The 10693-nt window shown below is 47.0% G+C and overlaps 1 long non-coding RNA gene across 1 annotated transcript; it reads left to right on the forward strand.

Annotated features, from left to right (window-relative positions):
- Window positions 1-1809: 1809 nt before the first annotated feature.
- LOC139085072 (uncharacterized) lies at window positions 1810-10329 on the forward strand. The gene is made up of 4 exons (XR_011543097.1): window positions 1810-1959; window positions 4245-4363; window positions 6626-6908; window positions 8040-10329. It is a non-coding gene; the product is annotated as an uncharacterized lncRNA (long non-coding RNA).
- Window positions 10330-10693: the final 364 nt, after the last annotated feature.

A 10693-nucleotide genomic window follows, 5' to 3' on the forward strand; every position in this document is an offset into this window, starting at 1 on the left:
TTTCTTTTTTTCCCCAAAGCCCCAGAACATAGTTGTATTTCCTAGTTGCAAATCATTCTAGCTCCTCTATATGGGATGCTGCCACAGCATGGCTTAACGAGTAGTGCACAGGTCTACACCTAGGATCTGAACCAGAAAACCCTGGACTGCTGAAGCGGAGTGCACGAACTTAACCACTCAGCCACAGGGCCTGCCCCAAGGCATTACTTCTTAACCAGTGCACATCAAAATTATCCCTTGAGCTTTTAAAACCATATCTCCCTTAGTCCCAACCCTGAGGTTGTGGCCCAGACATCTAATTGTTGTTACATAGCCACAGGTGATTCTTATATGCTCCAGTATTCATTTATACCAAGGTTCTGTATTCAGCAATTGGGATTTTTAGCAATATATTCACCATAATGTCTTGCCATTACACTTAAATTAGTTCCAAATCTCTTCTGTGGTAAATGACAGCTAGACTTTAATCCAGTCAAGGATGGCTAGCAAAAATGTTTGAAATGAAAGGTCAGAGTCAGGAAAATCTGTCATGGTAAATGCCAAAAAATAGTTTAATGACAGGGCACAGAACTCAACAGAAGCCTTAAACAGAGAGACTCTAAGCAGGAGCTGAATCAGCACCAAGGACAGCACCAAAAGAGCCAGTAAACCTTGGCTTCCATGGAGCTGCTTTGGGTTTTCATTCTAAGCCACTCAAAATGACTGAGTCAGGCCTGACCCTGGCACAATTCTGCAGACCTTGGATGGTTCTAAACCACACCTTGGATGGTTCTAAACCAGAAGTGTTTATCATACGTGGAAGAGCTTTTTTAAGCCAATTCCACAAGTCCCGCCTCAGATCCTCTAACCCAGAAGCTCTGGGGCAGATGCAAGGACAAGTGTATTATTTCAAAAATCTTTGCAGCTGTGTCAGTTATGATCATGGCTTATTGTGATCACGACTTAATCATGACTGATTAAGAATCACTTAATTCTGTGATTCATCAGAATCACCTGGAGAACTTGTTAAACCTGGATTTCCGAGCCCTACCCTCAAACCTTCTGATTCAGAGGATCTGGGATGAGACCTGAGAATATGCATTTCTAATGAGTTCCAAGGTGATTCTGATGCAGGTTTAGCAACACACTTTGTGAACCACAGACTTAAATTATAATGATAAATTACTGTAGGCCCAGTTCCAAATTGAATAATCTGACTCATTTACCAAGGAGATCTTTGTTAGGAGTCCAAAGGTAAAATCATACTATTTGAGTAACTTTTATGATGCATCTGGGAGAACTCTAGGGTCTTCAGAGGCCTCCAGCTCCTTACCATTTGATCACTCAGCCTGCTGCTGCTGCCAGCTTCCAGGAACATAACAGACATTCTGACAGTGGAAAACCTAACCACCAATGAAGTTTTTCATAAGGGGGTTCTCCTTTATTATTCTGATAAAAAAGATATGGGTAGAGTCTTACCTAGTCTCTACTGCCTTTTTACTTCTTTTTCATTCTCTTTACTAACCATTTATTTTAGCACTACTCCATTGTTATGAGTTGAATTATCCCTTCCAAAAGATATGTTGAAGTCTTGACTCCCAGTAACTCAGAATGTGACCATATTTGGAGACAGGGTGAAGGGAAAATGGAGACACTATGGACAATTAGACTGGAGCAGTTTCAGGGAAGACATGACTCAGCATGTCATAGTCAGCTGCAGGCAGCACATGCATGGAACTGTGCCAATGTAAACATATCTTATGTAACCTGCACTGGCTGTGTGCCACTTTTGTGTAAAAGTCATATAAAAGCAGCTGCGGGAGAAGCCACGGGGCTCCCCACCCTGCTGGCTAAAGAGAACAAAGCATGTCTACACTACCATCAGCTCTGTGCATCTTTTTTCAACTCCCTGAGCCCTGTGGTCCAGTCCTCAGTGGTTCCCTTCCTGCATACACTTGGCATAGTAGGCCGGATTCTGAGGTGAGTGGACCTATGGCTCCTGAGACACATGGGAGGGACATGTGGCCACCCACTTGTATGTGGCTCCCAGTGGTGGAGGTCTTGTTGAAGGGGCCCCTGCGGAAGGGAGGGAGTCTGTGGATGGTACCTCTGTCAGCATTGAGATGGCTCTGCATAGCCTCAGGGAGCAGGTGCCGGAAAAGGCCCAGCCTGCAGTGGGGCAGGCAGGTTGGCTGTTTTTGACAGCCCTATGCTGCAACATGGAGTCTGCCCTGTGGGATGCAGCCTTCACACAGGAACTCCAAGCCAAGGAGGACACCCTGGAAGCCCAGGTGCAGCAGTTGGATCAGGAGTTGGAAATGGCACCTCACAGCAGGACGGCGGAGGATGTTGAGGACGGGGAGTGGAGGAAGCACGCCCTCTCCATGCTTTGCCAATAATCCAGCAAAAGATAAAGCATGAGCAGTCCCTGGGCCCAGGAGGTGTTGCACAGGGAGCCCCAATCATGACAGAGTTCATGGCGTATACTCCCTATATGCCAACGGGACTGCAGGACTTGTGTAAGCAATGCAGGCAATGGCAGAGTGAGCCCGTTCCAGCCTGGCTCCTGCAGCTATCAGATGAGGGGGTAGATAGCATAATTTGTGCCCCCAATGAGATGGAGAAGCTGGCCTCCATCATGTTGCATCCTTCCCTTTGGCAGCCACCACAAAATAGCCACCAACTTGCCCAAGGGCAGGGAAATAACTCCACGACGGAGTGGGTGAAGACTACTACCCAGACAGTGTAGGATAATGCCAGGGAGTTCCCGGAGACGTAAGCTGATGGCAGACCTATGTGGAACAGGTCCAAGTTATCTGTGAATTGGGAATACAGCATGCCATTTTCAACCTTCATACCTGAGGGCCCGATGATGAGTGCTTTATGCCTGGGATGAAGGAGCTGGTTCTTAACACGGCCCCGTCGAATTCTTTTGGGTCCTTGGTGGCCATTTTAGCACCTTATGTGGGGTGTCAGATACATGAGGTAACCACCGCCATGGCCACTTTGGGGGACATAGAAGGCCAAAGGAGGGAGAGAACCGTGCATGTCGCACGGCAGGTGGTGCCCAAGCCGAGAGCAGGCTCGGTAGAGAAAGGACCCAAGCTAGTCACCCATATGGAGATGTCGATAGACCTGCTAGCCACAGGCATTGATGAGGTGAAAATAGACCAGTAACTGCACACTGTCTTGGTGGCACTGTGGTGCCAGCTGAAGCCTGAGCAACAGTTCCAAAAGACAGTAGGAGCGGGGAAGAATCCTGGTGAGAGTCAGCAAGTAAGCCTCCAGGACTTCATGCAGCCCTCAGGTGGGGAGCCCATGTACCTCTTTGACTGGGGGAAGGCCGAGGAGCCCGGCTTGGGGGATCCCCGGAGGACGGGAGGCCACATGTGGAACTTGTGATTTACTGGTCCCCCACAAATGTGCAGCATGTTGCTGGCATTGGTAGATACTAGAGGTGATTGCAGTCTGATTTCCGGCAACCCGGATAAGTTTCCAGGGAAGCTGACATATGTTGATGGATATGGGGGCCCACACGATGAAGGTGAAACTAGTGTCTCTGTCTCTTGGTGTTAATTGCCTGCTGCCCCAGGTGTACACAGTGTTTATGTGTCCCCTATCCCTGAGTATGTTCTGGGGTGGACATCTTGCAAGGACGGCACCTACAGACAGCCCTGGGTGAATTCCACCTATGGGTGCTTGTTGTCAAGACTGTTGTCCAAGGGCATATGCGCCACCTGCCACAAGTATTGCTGGTGCTGTGGCATGTGGTGGCCACCTGACAGTATCACCTTCCAGGTGGACATGAGGAGAGCACACAGACCATTGCAGAACTAGAAGAGGCTGGGGTTGTGCGACCCACTCACAACTCCCCGATTTGGCCAGTGAGGAAGCCTGACGGCATGTGGTGTATGACTGTGGACTTTCAGGAGTTGAACAAGGTGACTCCTCCGTTGCATGCTGCTGTGCCCTCGGTACACGATATGATGGATGAACTGACAGTCCGGCTGGGACAATACCACTATGTTATGGACCTCGCTAATGCCTTCTTTTCTATTGATATTGCCACCAAGAGCAAAGACCAGTTTGCTTTCACCTGAAATGGCAGACAATGGACTTTTTCGTGTTGCCACAAGGATACCTGCATAGCCCCACCATTTGTCATGAGCTTATTGCTCAGGACTTGGCCACTTGGGCTCACAGTGATGTAGTGCTTGTGCTTCATTACATTGATGATGATATGTTAACCTTTGACTCTCTTGCAGATCTAGAGCAGGCTGCTGACTCCCTGCAGAGTCATCTGACAACATGTGGTTGGGCCATCAAGGATGCCAAATCCTGGGACCTAGCTTATCTGTCAAATTCTTGTGGGTTGTCTTGTCAGGTAAGGCAAGGGTGATACCTGAAGCAATCATTGACAAAATACAGGCATATCCCCTGCCAACAACTGTAACCCAGCTGCAAACATTTATGGGCCTGCTGGGGTATTGGCAGGTGTTCATCCCTCATTTAGCCCAGGTGGTGAGACCCCTGTATGCAATGATAAAGATAGGAGCCCCTTGGGACTGGACAGACACTGCAGACCAAGTGTTTAAAGCTGCCAAGCGTGCAGTACAGCAGGCACAAGTCTTACAAGTGGCTGACCCAGGACAACCATATGAATTGGATGTCCATGTTATTCAAGAGGGTTTTGGCTGGGGCCTGTGGCAGTGGCACAACAGGGTAAGAGCCTCTGTGGGTTCTGGTCCCAACTGTAGAAAGGGGCGGAAATACGATATTCTCTAGTGGAGAAACAGTTGGCAGCTGCCTGTGCCACCCTGATAATGTGTGAGGCCATCACACAAACGGCTCCTATTCAACTTAGAACCACATACCCTATTCAGGGATGGCTCTGGTCATGTTCTACCCATCCACAGTCTGGCACGGCCCAGACCTCTACCTTGTCAAAATGGGGGGCCTCTCTGGAACAAAGGAGCTCAGTGAGCTCCAGCCCCTTGAGTGTGGAGTTACAACAAGTATTGAGGCCGGCTGAGTTCCATTGGGGAAAAGGCCTCAATGTCTCCTCTAGAGATACAGGAGCTGAGGGGAAGCCCCCTGTCCTGGAGGATGCTTGGTATACTGATGGTTCTAGTAGAGGGCCAGCTGCTACATGGGCAGCTGTGGGCAGAACTACAGGCCGTATGGACGGTTGTTGCCCATGAACCAGGGCCTTTAGCCATCTTCATGGACAGCTGGGTGGTATACTAGGAATTGACCCTGTGATTATCTGCATGGTGGGCTCAACAATGGTTGGCTGGAAACTGCCCTCTATGGGGGCAGGTCATGTGGCAGGAACTGTGGGCTTTGGGCCATGACAAAGAGGTAACAGTATATCAGGTTCCCAGCCATGGCCTTTGACTGCTCCTGGGAATAATGAGGTTGTGCTCCGGCCCATGCGAGGTGGCTAGAAAGAGCCCTATCTGCAGACGTGGCACATTGGTTACACCAATCCCTAAACCATGTAGGGAGCAAGACCGTGGGAACGGTGAGTGAGCACTGGGGATTACCCCTCACGTGGCAGCAGATCATGACAGCATGCCAGGAATGCGCAGTCTGGGCCCAGGCTTTTCCTAATAGAAGGAAGTTAGTATTCACTCAACAGCAACTAACTAGATGGCGTGTGCCCCTGGTCTGGTGGCAAGTGACTGTATTGGACCTCTGCCTAAGACTAAGGGTGCCGTGTATGCCCTTATGGCTGTTGGCACGGCCACTGGTTTACTCTTTGCATGACCCTGTGCAGCTGTGGATCAGAGGCAGACGGTCCAAGCCCTGCAGGTTCTCTGTGCCCTTTATGGTCGACCCTTGATCACAGAAAGTGACAAGGGGACACATTTTACAGGACAAGAAGCCCAACAGTGTGCCGACACTATGGATATCCAATGGCTTTTCCATACTCCCTACAACCTGGCTGCTGCTGGGATGATAGAAAGGTGTAATGGACTTTTGAAGCAGGGCTTACGCACAGCTGTACAGCCCCCCTTGTTGCAAGGATGGGTGACCCAGTTGTGGCAGGTACTGATGGTGTTAAATCAAAGGCCTCACAAGAGCAGGCCAGCCCCTGTGGAGGCCTTGCTGCACCACAGCGCGGCTCCCATACAACTGCAAGTAGTAACTACAGATGAGTTACTAAAACCTGGTTATGGCCAAAATGGAAACATTCTTTTGCCGGCCTCAACATGCCTCAATGTGGGAGAGGTACAAGAATGGGAATGGCCGTGGAAAATAAAAGCCCCCCACTGTAGATGGTTGGCACTTGTAGCACCATGGGGACTTGAGGAACAATGAGACTTACATGTCATCCCCTGGGGGACTAGCACTTGGCCCCCTTGAGTGACTGTCAGGCTGCCATGAACTGATGCCGGTTCTATCCTGAAGGGAACGGATGTGATTTCTTTGTGGCCGATAATGAGTTCCCCTTGTACTGCTCCATGTGGAGCCAGCGCTTGCAGCGGCCCCACAGGCGGAAAAGGTATGGTATCAACGGCTGGGAATGCCCCCATTGGCAGCCACCCTCCTGTCCCAAGACAAGCGACTAACTTGCATCTTGTCCAACGGGTGTGATTTACCTCTGCTGGTTTCTATCACTGCTTTATCCTTTTACCCATAGATGGAGTGTGGCAAACAGTGTTGAGGAATGGGCGCACACCTATGCTGAGGTGGCTAACATATCTAACTGCTGGGTGTGCACGGATTTACCTACCAGCGTGGCAGAAGGCCTCCCATGGCACAGCCACCCAGCTTAGGAAGGGAACTGGACCTGGCTGTTCTCCTAGGGACCATCTGATGCTCAGTGGAGCCAAACAAGGTGCCAAGTGGATCAACAGATGTGCCGGAAACATGGACATAAATGGCCCTGGGCAACCCCAAGCCTCTGGGACGGCTATGGCGAGGTACCTAGGGTAGCTGCTGTGCTCCCCACGCCTGTATTCTTATGCATAGAGCAGCAAAAGGGGGGTGCAGTAACAGCGTGGGTGCCCCAGAGGCTATGTCAGAAGGTCACATGGGTGACCCAGCCTAAGTATTGGTGGAAAGCCCGTCCCTATGTAGGGACGGCACCCAGGGACATAGTACTCGCTGTGGTAGTCATAGATGGCCTCATCTCCCGGCTTATTGGACAGGGCGCTGTACCTGGCTGTGGCCCTACCTCCCGGCTACTGTCTGGAGAACCCTGGATGGGCACCCCAGTAATTAGGAAAAGCTAAAAGGGCACTATCACCGGAAGAAGCGAACGCCCTGGTGGTTTTACCTCCTGGCTGTTTTCAGTCCATCCGCGGGGACTATTACTGTGGAATGGCGGGTTACTGCCTTGGGACATACCTCCCGGCCCTTAATCATACCACCTGGGCCGTCTATCTCTTAACTGATGAAATGGCTCAGACCCGGAAAATCGTGCTGCAAAACCGTTTGGCTTTAGACATTCTCACTACAGCACAAGGGGGGACCTGTGTGGTTATTCAGGTGCAGTGTTGCCCGTACATCCAGATAATGCAGGAAACATCTCACAAGCCTTACAGCAGGCCAACCAGGAAATCTCACGCATCCCGGTGCTGACGGGAGACCCCTTGCAGGAATGGTGGTCTAACTTGTCTTCCTCGTGGCGGTGGGTTCTTGCCACGTTAGGGAGTATAGCCTATCTCTTGGTGGCCGTTTGCTGCTCTTTGTATTGTCGTTGTGGTATGTGTGTCCAAGGCGCTGCGCTGTGTGCACACGCAGGCGCCTCCTGCAAGCCCCCTACTGCCGCAGTCTAATGGGGGTGGAGTGAAGGGAAATGGAGGCACTATGGACGATTAGACTAGAGCAGTTTCCAGGCAGGCATGACTCGACACCTCAGCTGCAGGCAGCATGCGTCCAACTGTGCCAATGTAAACATATCTTATGTAACCTGCCTTGGCTGTGTGCCACTTTTGTGTAAAAGTCATGTAAAAGAGGCTGCAGGAGAAGCCACGGGGCTTCCTTCCCCAGCTGGCCAAAGAAAATAAAGCATGCCTACGCTGCCATCAGCTCTGCCCATCTTTTTTCAGCTTCCTGAGCCCCGTGGTCCAGTCCTTGGCAGTTCCCTTCCTGCATACACAGGGCCTTTACAGCAGTAATCAAGTTAAAATAAGGCCATTACGATGGGCCCTTATCCTTATAAAAAGGGGAAATTTGGACACATAGATACGCACAGAGAAGATGACGTGAAGACACACAGGGAGGAGATGGCCATGTGACTGGAGTGATGTATACGCAAGCCAAGGAGTGTCAAGGATTACCAACAAGAACCAGAACAGAAGAGTCAAGGAAAGATTCTCTTCTACAGATTTCAGAGAGAGTTTGGCACAGTATACCTGGATTTCAGACTTCTGACCTCCAGAACTGTGAGACAATAAATCTCTGTTGTTTTAAGGCCCCAGTTTGTGGTACTTTGTAATGGCAGCCCTTGTAAACTAACGCACTCATCATAAGCTAAATCAGGGAGGACATAACTTTTATAGTGCTTTATAGTTTACAATGTATTCATATTATCAGTCAATATAAATAGGTAAATGAGAGAAATTTTGGTAATATGCTTATTTTACAGATGAGGAACTCAGACTCAGAAAAGTTGAATGAGTTGATATACATCATAAAAAAAATTAAGTGTCATGAACAAGACTCAGAAATCTGTGCTCCTTACCTTTCGCCACCTTTTAAAATTGCAATTTTTTTCCAATCAAAAGGAGAGAACACTTGCTCCGATGGTGCAAAAGACTTCATAAAATAGAAATTTCAAATTCTCTAGTTTTGATTCAAAGCTACTAACAACAAAAGTCAGCACTGAAAGTGGTGTGAGTTTGCAGCCAGACAAACGTGGGTTCAATTCTCATTTTTGCTATTAATTATGTATGTGGCTATAAATAAGTAACATATTTGAGCCATAGTTTCCTTTAGGATAAAAGTCAAAGTATTAATAATTATCACATATGGCTCTTTGGAGATGTAGTGAGATGGCATATATAAAGCTCATAGCAGAAGCCTTATAGATGGTAGATATTTAGTGGATATTAATTTCCTCTTGCCTTAGATCAGTTGACTACCACTGCAATAAAAAAGCTTAGATTTCTAAACACATGCATAGGAAACAATTATTCATCTTCATATATGCATTGACTATTGGTTAGAGTATTATAGTTGGCACAAGGAAAATCCTGGACCACTTTACTTTTACATCCTTAGAGGCTACATGAAACAAGGAGAGCTAGAAAAACTTGTTCACTTTTTGATTTGGAGACATTTAACATTTGACCATTATTTGTCCCAGAACACATGTTCCTGTTCCCAATCTGGAACACACAAAGGAAGCAGGCTAGAGGTCAAGATTTTGATCACATTGATTATTCCTGGCTCCTTGTGCTGCAGAGAAATCACTGGGAGTGATAGTTCTGTGGTGCTGCCCCAAAATACAGCATTAATAAAACCTAAGCTTAGGAAGATTGTCATCACCTATTTCCAGAGCCAGACCATCATTTGTGACCTCAACCACAATGGATCCTGATGTCACAGACCCAAAACTCCTGTGCTTCATTCTCTAAACCTCTACTAGTTATCATAACAAAACATAGACCTTCTAATATTTAAAAATATATTTGTCTGCACAGTCAGGTTCTTTGATGGCATAGGATGGGACATTAACTATTTTGGCAAACTGAGTTGAGATGTTGCATTTTTTAAAAATAAATTACTGTGTATGAATATTACACTCCCAAACTTTTTTTCCATTGGGAATGTCCAGAATATCAGTGATTAGGAAATAGTCTACTTGAGATCAGATGCTGACAGATTAATGCAGAATAGGGAATTAGTATTGAAACATGAAATTTAAAGATTCAGGGGCCAGTGCTCTGTAGATGAAATGATATCCCTTAAACACAGTGGTGATTGTCTTGTTCAGAAGGGAGAGGATCAGCACGGGGAGACTGAATTTTAAAAAAATGAAGAAATTAAATATTAAGGCTTGATTTTGATGTAGCTACTCCCAAATGACCTCCAGTGCAAACTCCAGGCAGAGAAAACAGACTTTAGTTACTGTATCCAGCAAAAACAATATGTGATTCATAGTATATGAATGGTCTATATATTTATTTCATTATTTCTGAAGTGTTTGGGTTAATTTTTAAGGAAGAATTCAAGTTTGTTATCTCTTTCCCACATCTCCTTCTCTCTTTGATTGTTGCAGCTCCTTTTCTCAACAAACTATTTCATATATAATTATTTCATATAAAATATGTTTATTGGTCATATTCATTGGTCATTCCAATAACTGCTTATTACAAATAATTATTCAAGTGATAATCATTGGTTTTTGCAAAAATTTGTGAAATAAAAGCAGATATGAAGAAGAAAATAAAATTCATCCATAATCCCACCAACAAGCAAGAATGATTAACATCAACTTGAAGAGTTTTGCGAATGTCTGTCCACCTACATTTTTAAACAAATTTTGAGTAATAATTAGTATAGCTTTAATCTTTCTTTTATCATATAACATTACTACATTCATTGTTTTCTTCAAGAACATACTTTGATATGGTGCTGGAATAGTTCATATAAGAGTTGTATCAAGATGGCACAGTGGTTAAGCACGCACCTTCTGCTTTGGTGGCCCGGGGTTCACTGGTTCGGATTCCGGGTGTGGACATGGCACTGCTCAGAAGGC

Source organism: Equus przewalskii, chromosome 8 (genome assembly GCF_037783145.1).
Source record: "Equus przewalskii isolate Varuska chromosome 8, EquPr2, whole genome shotgun sequence".
NCBI lineage: Eukaryota > Metazoa > Chordata > Mammalia > Perissodactyla > Equidae > Equus > Equus przewalskii.